Source organism: Phodopus roborovskii, unplaced genomic scaffold (assembly GCF_943737965.1).
Source record: "Phodopus roborovskii unplaced genomic scaffold, PHOROB, whole genome shotgun sequence".
Lineage (NCBI taxonomy): Eukaryota > Metazoa > Chordata > Mammalia > Rodentia > Cricetidae > Phodopus > Phodopus roborovskii.
In genome coordinates, this window is record NW_026126029.1 from 11,020 (window position 1) to 24,853 (window position 13,834).

The 13,834-nt window shown below is 41.8% G+C and overlaps 1 pseudogene; it reads left to right on the top strand.

The window, feature by feature from the left end:
* The first annotated feature begins 9,818 nt into the window (after window positions 1-9,818).
* Window positions 9,819-13,834, top strand: part of LOC127218313 (E3 ubiquitin-protein ligase MSL2-like) — a 62,641-nt pseudogene continuing 58,625 nt past the window's right edge.

Genomic DNA, 13,834 nt, shown 5'->3' on the forward strand with positions numbered 1-13,834 from the left:
CCAGTGACCTCGTAGTTCGAGTTGCTGACCTCGCCCCAATGATAATGGAAGACCGAGTTGGGGGAGAAGAAATTATCCTCTACAGCCAAGAAGGGACTTTGATTTCACTGCTGCCATCATTCCTGTCATTGCTGTGTAGGTGACTGTCGCTGTCATTGCAGGGATTGCTGTCGCTCAGTTCGCTGCCAATGTAGAGACTGTTAACCAGCTGGCGGGCAGAATCAGTGAAGCCCTAACTGCAGAGAATGTCCTGCTTGAAAGCTCGTATTGGATTTGGACTCTCATATTCAGTTTTGACTTAAATCACCAAACTGCCCCACTTCAGGAACAATTAGGGAATTTGGGTTGGTATAGCAGGCCTCCTGCTTTCATTCTGTCATTCCTCTTGTATCACCTTGATAGGAATGCAAATGTCTCTGTAGGGGTCAACAGCCTCAGTGCTGGCAGGGCCTTGTCTTTTGTAAATTTTACCAGTATTTTGGCTGACCAGAGAGTAGAGGTCAATAAGACCTGAATTACTCCTATTTCAGCAGATGGCAGGTGGAATGCCATGGCCCAGATTGGAGGTTGGTCACAGGTTTTGAATGGCACATTGTCTCTCAGCAAGTTGGAGCCAGTATTGGTTGGGGTAGGGATTCTTGTGCTATGCATGGTCTGACAGTTCTTTTCACAAAAGAAACACAGTCTGGCCCATGGCTCTCCCAATAATCATGAGGTCTGTTAACAGATGCTGCAGAAATGAGGTACCCCCTTGACGGGCAACTTGCAGTGAAGCCCCCAGCCTAAAACATGAGGTTGCTGGGGCCCCTGAAGACCGGTAAGGGGTGCCACACTCTGCGAGACCTAAGCTAGGGGTCTCTCATAGAAAATAAAAAAGGGGGAATTGTAAGAATTAAGACCTAGACTAAGAATTTACTCCCCCTCCTTCTGCCCTCAGGGCAGGCATCTGTAACAGCTGGAAAACAGGAGACATGTTTTGTAATGCAAAATGCTATTGTTCCTTTGGCTTCTGCAACCCTGAATGCACACTAACCTGTTCTTGGAACCTGAGATGACTAACCAAAGGTCTGGTTCCCCCTCCTCCATCTAGTGCTGTGGTATATAAGCTAGCCCCCCCCCAGACTAAAAGGGAAATACTGAAGAACCTTCTTAATATAAAGCAAGAGTCCTGTGTTCTTAACATCTACACAATCCCCAGCTTCTCGGGCTTTGACAGCAGCGCAGGCGCCACACAGAGGTGTGTCATTAGATAGCTACACACGTGGTTAAGCGCCAAGTCACACAAATAAGCCTTTACTTAGCCCACCCACACAAAGCCACTAGTTACTACATACACTCAATCACAAGTTAGTCACACACCTAAGACATTAGTTAGCCATACAGGCAGGAAATGAAGTATGCAAGGTCATCCATAAACAGGCAGCAGTGGGACACAGATTTAATCCCACCTTTTAGGAGAAAGATACATGTATCTATTAGCTCAGTGCCACTTTGGCCTATTAGAGAAAGAGTGATTGGAGAAAAAGGGAGAGAGTTAGTGAGATATCTACAGAGAAACATAGGGAGAGGAAGAGGGAAAGCCATTAATAAGGGGAGAGAGGGAGGGAGAGAGAAAGACTCCACCTAAAAGAGAAACTGCTAACAGAAATGTTATCCCAGCATTGAGATGGCATGCCTTTAATCCCAGCACTGTCTATGGTGAGATAGGAGGGATATGGCTGGACAGAGGGGAATATAATGTGGTAGGAGACAAGAGGGCTTGCAGTGAGGGTGTTCAGTCTGAGCAGTCATTCTGAGCTTTCATAAAGACAGCAGTCAATCGAGAAGGCCTTGTGACAACAGGATCGGTCCTTTGGTCTGAACACTGGTAGAGGTAAGAACTCTAGAGGCTCACATGGCTGTGCTTCTGAGATCCATCAGCTTTCACCATCTGAGAGCTGACTCCAAATTTTATTATTAATATCTATCAGAACTTGTGCTGCAAATGTTGTTCTCTCTAGGGAAGTGTGAAGTTTTTTGAAGTCAGTATAGGCAAGTTTTCAACATATTAAAAATATGTTATTTTGATTTTCAAAACTATCAATTATCAGTATCGTTTTAATATCTGATTTAAGTGCATTATTGCTTTTATCTGTGATTGTTTAATGCTGTCCAATATTTGTAGGTTTTACGTGTTTCATTTCCTTTCTCTAATGTGATGTTGGTTATTTATTTCTGTGTAGAAAATTCTCCTGTAGTTTAGACTTGCCTCATTAATGTAATTGATAATTGCATTAAACTTTTTTTTTTATTTTGGCAGAAAATTTTTTCTACAGATACTCAACCATTTATAGAATGTAACAAATAAGGATGATAAATATTGTATTCTCAAAGTAAGCTGCTTCCCTTTTTTAGAGAAATCTTGATCAAATATCAGTTCCCTTTAAGTTGGTTGCACTTTTTTGTGGGGGGAATATATGACAAGGGCAGGCAATAATTTTAGTCAATAGAAATGTAACATCTCAAGGGCAACAATTGAGGGAAATGCCATATATATATATATATTACATGTTGATACCAGTTCCCACTCCCCTCCCTCCCGCTGACACCCCCCCAACTTGTACCCTGACCTCCCTCCCCTCCCATCGCACAATGCACATTCCAAAGGTAGGGCTATGCTATCCAGGTGGGGTCATGTAGATCTGTCAAGTAATTTGAAGTAGGGACTAGGACTTCTCTCTCTAGGTTAAGGCCATATTGCTCCATGTGGGATGTGTCTGCAAGGTCATTTTGTGTACCATGAATACATCCTGGGCCCACTCTATCAGGTCCCTTAGACTGCTCAGTCCTTCTAGCTGAGAACCATATTCAGGGGGTTCTGAGTCAGTCCCATGCTGTATTCCCAGCTATAAATCTGGGGGGCCAATTAGCTCCTCCTAGTTCAGGTCAGCTGTCTCTAGGTGTTTGTGTAATCTGGTCTTGTTGTCACTCTCTGCATCTGGATTCTAGTATAACTCACTGTTTAGTTATGGGTGTTTTTTTCTGTTTCAAACAGTGTCTAGAGCAGGACCCCATGATGGTGGATAAGTCAGTTGTTGATCACACTATTAGGGAAGGACATTTATGGTGGCCTTTTCATGGTTGCTCTAATTATTAGTTGGAATCAGCCTTGTAGGTCTCTAGAACTTTATTTTGGTTCAGTTTTCTCTTCAAACCAATAATGGCTGCCTCTTTTATGTTCCCTCTGTCTCTCTGTCTCACTGTCTCTCTCACTCTCTCTCTCTCTTCTGTCTTTATTCCTATGCAGACTGAATTTTCCTAGTCACACATGCTTTCCTCTCTTCCCTTTCACTTTCTCCTATTTCTTTCTCCATTCACTGCCCCCTACCAATTCCCATGTGCTCTGGGGGATCTTCTCCCTTTCCCCCATGTGCGAGGGACCTTATAGGAATCTCTGTAGTCTTCTACACACAGTCATCCAATTGTTCCAGCACCGTTTGTTGAAGATGCTGTCCTCGCCCCCATTGTATAATTTTAGCTGTTTTGTCAAAAATCAGGTGTTCATGGGTGTGTGGGTAAATATCAGGATTTAAATTTGATTTCATTGGTCTACCTGTCTATTTTTTGCCAATACCAGGCTGTTTTCAGAACTATAGCTCTGTAGTAGAGCTTAAAGTCAGGAATGGTGATGCCTCCTGAAGTTCTTTTATTGTAAAGGGTTGTTTTGGCTATCCTGGGTCTTTTGTTTTTCCATACAAAGTTGATTATTATCCTTTCAAGGTCAGTGAAGAATTGTGGTGGGATTTTAATGGGGATTGCATTGAATCTGTAGATTGCTTTGGCAAGATTGCCATTTTTATTATGTTTATTCTACCTATCCAAGAACATGGGACATTTTTCCATTTTCTGGTATCTTCTTTAATTTCTTTCTTTAGAGCCACAACGTTCTTATTATATATGTCTTTTACTTGTTTTGTAAGCATTACACCAAGATACACCATTGTCCCATATATTAAGGGAGCATAGTTTAGTCTTATGTAGTTCCCCCATTATCAAATCAGATTCTGTGATCTCTCACTAGCTTGGGTCAGCTTATTTGGCAGGTTTTGCCATCATAGTCTTGAGTGCTTTGTTTTTATTATTGCTCCTTCCTCCCTGTGATTGTACTCCAGGAGCTTGGCCAAATGATTACCTGTGCATTTATTCATATGTTTCTATCTGTTTCTGCAAGAGTGTAATTGATTCTCAGCGGTTTTAGATTGGTGGTTGGGTATTATCTACTTTATATCTTCTACACACTTATGATTACTGTATATATTATGTATCTTTCTGAATTTTGGGTACTTCTCTTGGTAGTTATTTTGGTTCTGTCCATGTACCTAGAAATTTTAGGATGTTACTGTTTTTGATCACTAAAGAGTATGCCATTGTGTACATACTCTACATTCTCTTTATCTGTTTTTCATTTGATAGTCATATAGGTTGTTTCCAAGATCTGGCTATTATGAAAAATGTGGCTATGAACATAGATAATCTGTGGTATAGTTGAGCATGCTTTGGGTATACTACTTCACATCCATATATTGTTTACCTAGTCTTGTCCCATTGCCACACAAGCCCCAAATAACACACAGAGACTTTGTATTTTATATAATACGGTTGGCCTGTTACTTGTTTTTTCTTGGCTAGCTCTGTCTTAATTATTAACCCATTTCTGTTTATTTAAATATTTCCACATGGTTATCTTACTGAGAGCCGGCTGGCGTCCTGCTCTCTCCCAACTCCATCTTGACTCCTCCTTCCTCCTTCCTCTTTCCTCTTTGTCTCCTAGTCCCGCCTCTCTTGCTTTCCTATTGGCCAACAGTGCTTGATTACTTAACCAGTATGAGAAACATGTTTACAGCATGACAGGTCCCATCACTGTTGATGCTTTATCTATGTCGAAAACCCATATATGAGTGAGTACATACCATGTTCCTCATTTTTTTTACAGGGTTACCTCATTCTGGATGGTTTTTTCAAATTCCCTCCATTTGCCTGTGAACTTCAAGCTTCCAATTTTTTCCCACACAGAGTAGTATTTCATTGTGTTAATGTGCCACGACTTTGTAATCCATTCTTCAGTTGACGGGCATCTAGGCTGTTTTCAGGTTCTTGCTACAAACATAGTTTAACAGATCTTTTTGTTGAATGGATGTGGTTCATTTAGATATATGCCAACTAGTGGGATTTCCTGATCCAGTAATTGACTGATTTTGATTTTACTGAGCAACCACCATAATTCTCTCCAAAATGGCTGTACAAGTTTGCACCCCAACAGCATTCAAGGAGGGTTCCCCTTTCTCCACATCCTCTCCATCATAAGTTGTCATTGGTGTTAATAATTTTAGCAATTCTACCAGGAGTAAGACATTATCTAAGAGTTGTTTTTATTTGCATTTCCCCGGATAGCTAAGGATGATGAGCACTGTCTTAAGTGTCTTTCAGCCTTTTCTATTTCCTCTATTGATAATTTTTTATTCAGTTCTGTACCCCATTTTTTTTAAATGGTGATTTGGTGTTTTGGTGACTAGCTTCTTGTTTTCTCTATATATTTTTGAGATCATCTCTCTGTCAGATATAGGGTAATAGAAGACTATTTGCCAGTCTCTGGGCTGCTGTGTGATCTTACCAACTGTGTCCTTTGCCTTACATACGCTTCTCAGTCTTTCTGCAGTCTTATATACACACCAACAGCCAGTTATGCCAGCAAAAATTGTTAAAGATGTGATCCTCTTCCCATTGTATACTTTTAGCTGTATTGTTTTGTCAAAAATCAGATGATCGTAGGTGGGAGGGATATTATCAGGGTTTTTGATTTAATTCCTTTTGTCTACCTATATATTTTTGTGTCAATACAAAGCTGTTTTCAGAACTATAGTTCTATAGTACAGCTTCAAGTTGACAATGGTGATGCATCATGAAATTTGTTTATTGTACTTGGTTCTTTTGGCTATTCTCAGTCTTTTGTTTTTCCATTTAATATAGGTTATTATACTTTCAAGGTAAGTGGATAATTCTGCTGGGATTTTGGTGGGGATTGCAATGAATTTTTAGATTTCTTTTGGCAAGATTTCTATCTTTACTATATTTATCCTACATATCCATATGCATGGTAGATCTTTCTGTTTTATGGTATCTTCTTTAATTTACTTCTTTAAAGTGAAAGACCTAAAAAGTAATGTTAATGATGGACTAACCTAGAAACCAATATCTGTTCCTTGGAATTTGCTAGCTTCCTCTCACAAGGCACTGAGATAAGAAGAATTCACACTGCCCCTCCTTTCCTGTGAGTCAACAGGTGGTAAATAGTGTCAAGAGATAGCTGTAACTCTGGTTTGCCCAGATAAGATTAATTAGCACACCTGAGGCCCTAAGGTCTGCTGACCCTAATAGCACACCATCCGGCCTCCAAGGGTCAGGTACTCAATGGACAGAGGGTCCCACCCCCTCCCTAAGCTTGTGGGGTTGCTTTTAAAAACACCTGGGCCCAGGGGAGGGGGCTTCTCTCTAGCCTGCATGCTGGAGGAGCCCGTTTGTGCAAACGTTTCCTGTTCATTAAAGCCTCTTGCGTTTTGCAGCAACTGGACGGACATTGACTTCTTGGGGTATCGACCGAACCTGGAAGACTCCTCATTCTGAGGGTCTTACAAAAGACCCAATATTCTTGCTATATAAATCTTTCACATGTTTGGTAAGCATTAGTCAAACATAATTTATGTTGTTTGTGGCTATTGTAATGGGTAATATTTCTCTGATTTCTATCTGAGCCCCTTTGTCATCTGTATATTGTAGTATATTGTAGGGCTACTGATTTTTTTGATCTTCTCTTGTATCTTGCTCGTTTGCAGAATGTTTATGTCAGCTGTAGCAGTTCCCTGGTAGAGCTTTTTGTGTCCTTTATGTAAACTATCATATCATGTGCAAATAATGATAGTTTGACTCTTACTTTCCAATTTGCATCCAGTTGATCTCTTATTGTTGTTTTACTCCTTTTGCAAGAACTTCAAGGACAATATTGAAGAACTATGGACAGAGAACAGACTTATCTTGTTCCTGATTTTAGAGGAATCACCTTAAGTTTCTCTGCATTCTGTTTGATGTTGGCTGTTGGTTTACTGATTATCCCTGTCTCTCCAAGACCTTTATCATGAAATGGGGTTGAACTTTATCAAAGGCTTTTTCAGCATCCAGTAAGATGATCACATGGTTTTTCTTTTTCAGTTTGTTTATATGGTTGATCACATTGATAGATTTTCAAATGATAATGTAGAGAGCTGCGAAGTGCCATGCTTTAAAGATGGCACTGGCTTCCCCTTCCAACTTCCAGATGGTGAGCGCTCTCTGTCATAAACAAGTCCTTATTTGTCTAAGCCTGTTCAGCATGCCTGCTTCCCTATAAGAGCATCCTATCTGCAGGGTCCACATTGCTCACTAGCGTTGGTCTGCACAAGGGGATTTAACTCTGTTTCCCTGGAGTTAGAAGAAGAAGCATGTTCAAGGATCATGATTAAACTGCTAGAAGATCTCCCCTGAGTTGTGTCTTCCTTGTTGATTGAGGTTGGGTGTGACATGATAAACCATCCCTGCAATGCAGGAATGAAGCCTCCTTTGTCATTGTGGATGACTTCCCTCATGTGTGCCTGGATTTGATTTGCTAGTGTTTTATTGAGGCCTTTTTCATTCGTGTTCATGAGGGATATTAGTCTGTAGTTCTCTTTCTCGTTTGTATCTTTTTGTATCTTTGGTACCTAGGTACTTGTGGCCTCATACAGTGTGGTAATATGCCTTCTGTTCCTATTGTGTGGAACTATTGAGGAATATTGGTATTTGCTTTTCTTTGGATTTCTAGTAGAAGTCTGCACTGCAGCCATCTTGCCCTGGGATTCTTTTGGTTGGGAGGGTTTTGATGACTTCCTCAATTGTGTTAGAGTCTATTGGTCTATTATCCAGAGGTTCCGCCTCCCACATCAGTTGGTGAGACATGGGGAGGCCTGGCTGGGACCCCAGGCCTTGTACCATAGTGCACTACAGGACAGCCCAATAGAAGGGACAATATGCCTTCTATCCAATCCACCAAAACCTTGGAGAAAGAGAATTTGAGAGAACGTGTGGGAGGGGCATAGAGAGCTTGAAGATTGCACTGAGCATGCCCTGTTCTAGGAGCCAGAAGTGGAGAGCAGGTCATGAGCAGTGTGCTCATGTTTGATTGGGGGTGGTACGTGGGGGAAGGGGTTGCAGCTAGGCAGGCGGGGATGGTGTGCATGGGCTAATGTGTTTATAGGGTTTTCTAAATGGCCTGTCAAAGTGCACTATTAATGGCGAAAGGCTACATTTTCGGGCAGGGGAATATGATCTGTGAGGTGTGTTGCACATGGCATGGGCCAGTCGGTAGCTCCAGGAGGGCATAAAGGGGGCTTTTAGAGACAAATCAGGTGAAAGGGGAAGCGGATGGAAAGGAAGATGCAGGGATGGGGGGGGGAGCGATTGAAAGCATGCTTTGCCCATGCTAGCTAGGGCTAGCCACATCAGAGTCTCAAGGATGACAGTGTCTCTGCCCCTTGACATAATGATCTCAAGGCAGCTAGATATGGGGAGGCCCCCCCTGGGACCCTGGGCCCTGCACCACAGTGCACTACAGGGACAGCCCAAGTGAAGTGACAATGTGCCTTCTAACCAATCCACCAGAACCCATACAACCTAGGAGAGAGAGAATTTGAGAGCTCCTGGGGAAGGGGCAGAGAGAGCATGAGGCTTGCACTAAGCATGCTCTGTTCTAGGATACCAGGTGGGCCTGAAGCACTGCACCATCCACCACAACCAGAGCAGTATGTGCCCAAATGAGGTAGAGCTGTGCATGAAGTGAAGGTGAGGGCAGCCAGGCCCAAGGGAGGGGACTGCAGAAGGCCTGTTTGCTGGGCTGTGGTGGTGGCCTGGTGTGGTGAACTCACCTAAGCCATGGCTCAGCAGGCAGTGACAGTGGCAGTAGAGCTGGGATGAGTCATCAGTGCTGTGCTGAAAAGATGGCAGGGCTGTGAGTGGGCTGGGCTGTGAATGGCCTGCAATTGTGATGGTGATCCTGAGTTTGGAACCTAGGAATAAGCGGTGGAGCCACTGCTAGCTGGGCCTGTTTTCTGCCCACTCATAGAACCTTGGGCCTGCACATTTTCTTCCTGGTCTCTCTTTTGGGCAGGGGCCTCTTTCCTCCTGCTTGAGGCACAGAATGGACCCAATATCTAGTATTGCAAGATTACAGCAGCCACACCCACCACTGCCTAAGCTTCTGGCACTCCACTCCTGCATGGTAGTCCTTGTCATACCACTGCCCCTTCACAGGCACTGCAATGGAGTAAGGGCCCCTGGCTGAAGATATGGGTGTTCACCTGGAACCCATCAGGTCCATACTGATGCTCTGCAGCTCCATCCAGAGGTAAATCTGCTGCCAGATATGCTGCTCGAGCCCAGGCCACCAGGAGAGCTACAGGGCTAAACCAAGTGCCATTCCAGGCCAGATCATACAATCTGTGGCCACCTTGGTTGAACTTGAAAGCTGGTTGCTCACTAGTTTCCTCTCTCTTTGGTCTGCAGGACTAAGAGACAGAGGAGGGGCACCGAGGCCCCATGTGTGGGAGGAAGCTTTAGCTTTGCACACTTGCATGGATTTTAGTTGTTTTTTTGGCCTGTGGTTCGGCTCAGATTTCTCCTAATAGTTGTAAACTCGCCATTGTTCCCTGGCTGCTTAGAAACTTGCATCCGGATTTTTTTTTCAACTGAGAGCCATTGGTGTTCAAGTTTTGGCAATGAACCCCGTGAATGCTACTGCTCTCTACATTTCCACCAACCGCCTAGTGCTCAACCATGACCCTGGAGACCCCAAGGCATTTCAAAAGATTATCAGGATCCTGCCTTACTTGCGACAGTCCCTCTCTTGCTGTGTTTGTGGACATTTGCTACAAGATCCTATTGCACCCACCAAATCTACCTGCCAACACTATGTCTGCAAAACTTGTAAAGGCAAGAAAATGATGTTGAAAACTTCATGTAGCTGGTGCATAGACTATGAGCACTTTGAGGAAAACAAGCAGTTAAGCATCCTAGTAAACTGCTATAAGAAACTATGTGAATATATAACCCAGACAAGACTGGCACAGGACATAAGAGAAGCAGTTGACTGTTCTTCTTATATTTTAGCTTTACTCAATGAAGGATCATTGTTTTGTGAGGACACAGAGAAACCTTCAGACTCATCCTTCACTCTGTGTTTGACACATTCCCCTTTACCTTCAACCCTATAACCCACAGCAGATCCCCATGCTAATTTATCTCCAAAGTCTGAAATTGCCCTCAGCATTGCTATTGGCAGTTCTGTTGTCAATGATTTGCCTAATTACAAAGGAGTTTCAATAGATAGATTTGGTATAAATATCTCCTCACCCAAACATCCAAATATGATTGACATGTGTAATACTGTTGACATAAAAACTGAGGACCTGTCTGAGAGCCTGTCACCTGTCTGTGACATGGTAACCACTGACTTGTGCTCCACAGGTATTGATATCTGGAGTTTGAGTGAAGAGACAAAACCTGGTGACTCTTTTTTTGCTGAGTGATGAGGAAGTAATCTGCAGTTTGGATGTCCTAATTTGTATACAAAATTGGAAGCCACTGTATCCAATGAAACTTTTTTGAAGCTTTCTTGCAAGTCTCTTAACCATAATATTTTTATGTCTACCAGCCCTACACCTCATGTGTTAGCAAGTACAGCAGCAACTCCAAAGGTAGCAAAGTTGAATCGAAAAAGAACCAGATCTGAAATTGACAGTGAAAAAGTTCAGCCACTTCCAATTTCTACCATTATCAGAGGGACAACACTTGGGGCTTCTGCTCTTGTGATGGTGAAGCATGAAAGGAAAATCATCCTTCAACTTATAGCTACAGTTTCCAATGGAGGCATAACAACCAAGACCACCAAAAGTGTACTTTTATCTACTAAAAGCATGAAAAATAGTCATGAACATGGATCCTAGAAATCCCACTCTAAACCCAAGCCGGGAATTCTTAAAAAAGACAAGGCAGGAAAGGCAAAGATTCTTAGTCATCATGTCATGCCAGGAAGTCCTACCATGACTGTGTACAAAAAGCCTCAGGGAAAGAAAGGATGTAAATGTGGGCATGATATGCAAAATCCAAGTAATTTTACATGCAGCAGACAGTGCTGCCATTGTTACTCTAACCAGAGAGCCTGCGTACATTGCAGATGTTGTGTCTGTCAGAACTCCTACATGGCCAATGGGGAGAAGAAGCTGGAGGCATTTGCTGTGCCAGCAAAGGCCTTGGAGCAGAGCAGACTCACATTGGGCGTTAATGTGACCAGCAATGCTGTGCGCAACACAAGTACCAGTACCAGTGTACCAATGTCACAGGGACCCCAGTAATCACATTTGATGGGAGATGCCATTATGTAAATATGTTTCTCATACTGGTTAATGAATAAAGCACTGTTGGCCAATAGGGAAGGAAGATAGGAGGGACTAGGAGACAAGGAGGATAGAAGAAGTAGGAAGGAGGAGTCAAGATGGAGACTCTGGAGAGAACAGAACCGCAGTTCCTCTGCTCTTGGTAAGACGACATGGAAATACATAGAAATGGGTTAATACTTAAGACAGAGCTAGCTGATAAGTAACTAGTAACTGGCCAACAACATAATATCAAATACCGAGTCTCAGTGTGTTAATTGGGGCTGGTGCGGCTGCAGGACAAGACTGGCAGCAGGAGAAAAAAAAACACACTCCTTACGTATGGTGCCCATTTAAAATTTAACAAAAGCTTAAAAAGGTTTTAGAACAGAGACAAGCAAGGTTTTTTGGTAGCAGTGTTTTTCTCGGTTGGACTCTGCTTTGTGAGAGACAATTAGATATTTGCGCGGCTCCTTTAAGGGACGGTTCCTGACTCAGCAAAAGCTGCAAAAAACTGCATGGCTTTGTAGAATCACAGCTAACAATGTATTGGTGTGTATGAGAGATGCCAATGGCAGCGACCACATCTCCAAGCCGGCAGCATGCTTGCTGAATGGCAGTGCAGACCAAGGCCGTGGGCACAACTTTCAGTGCTGGCGGTAAAAACACCTGCCGCAATCTTTGGTAAACCACAGCAAGAACAAATATCACTTTCATTTCAGCAATATTGTTGTTTACCAGATAAAAGACTCATGGCCAGAAAAATATAAACATTTACAGTAAAGACAAAATCATATTAAGAAAAACCTCTAAAGGTTTTCATTGTGTTTTAAAATATACATAGACATAGTGAAAAAATTAAATGGTTTTAAAAAGACAAAGAGGAACTGGGTGTGGTGGCACACAACTTAAATCCCAGAATTTGAGAGACAGAGGCAAGCAGATCTCTTGTGATTTCAAAGTAAACCTGGTATGCAGAGTAAATTCCAGGACAGATAAGAGTTACATAGAGAAACCCTTTCTCAAAAAATAAAATGTAAAACAAACAGAGTAATAATAAAGCCACGTAAAGATGAAAAGCTCAGAGAGAATCTGGTTAGTATATGGTGTTATATTGTCTTTGTATCTTTTGACTGCTTAGGAAATAACAACTGTTAAAACAAATGGTGCTGGATCAATTCAATTTATATATTTTAAAAATGCTTTGACTCAAAAATTTAAGTTCATGTACAAGTTACTGGGGAAAAGGATTTCTATTTTTGTTTCCACAGAAAATGAAAAGCTGTGGATTCCTTCCAGACTAATGTGGTTTGAGCAAGCCAGACCCCCTGAAACAGCGTACCAGATGATCCTTCATTTAAAACAGCTTGAACAAGCCAGCCTTGCAGACTACAGCCAGGATTTCTGTGTCTTCTTAGGATCCCTATGACAGTGCCCCCTATCAGCAGGAAGTAGTTTGGAAAGAACAACGCCCAAATTCCAAAATATTGTTTATAAATGTTTGTTTTCATTTTAATGGGGTTGGTCATAAATGGTTAATGATCACAACCAATATGTCTTTAAAGGCAAAAAGGGGATTATGGTATAGATATGATTACTTTGCTTTGGAATGTATTTTCATTTATTGATACAAATTTAAGGTCAATTTTGTGATATGTATATTTCTCCTCTTGTTTAGGTATTGTGTTTATATAGCTCATTTATAAATGTAATGTATAATGTATGTATAATGTATTACAGATTATAAATAATTTCCTAGGATAGTCAAAGCTTAGAGTTAAGTTAGTTAGGTTTTTCAAGATACACAGAGATGTATTTGAGAGAGATAGGAATTCTTCAAACCTTTCAAAGACCTGCAGAATATGGCATTTAAAATGGTTTAGGGTTAAAGGCAAGCACCACCACAACCTGGATCCTAAAACAGACTTTAGCATTACAAAGTTACTGCCATTTTTAAGTTCTTTCAGGGTCAGATTAAAACTGACACTTTGAAGAATTTAAGTAGTAATAAGAAACAGCAAGTAAGGCCAGGAATGCCATTAAAGTTTTCAACAGAAAAATTAGTATAATAATTATTTAATAGTACATGAGTAATAATAAACAGAGGTTCACAATTCACTGACAGTACTTCGAGTATTGGTCCAGAACATGAGGAATAGAGGAAAGGCTGAAAAAAGAAAAGATAAAACTTGGGGAAGGGACATCTTGCTTATCCTTTGATATATTCTTAGTAAGCTTCTTATGAGGAATAGATTCCTGTTCCCTCCTTTTGGGGGTAGATGGAAGAAATGGGAGGCTTTTAGGAATTCAGTAGGAGTTATCTTTCAATGTGACCAGCTCATGAGCAGCCTACTCAAGCA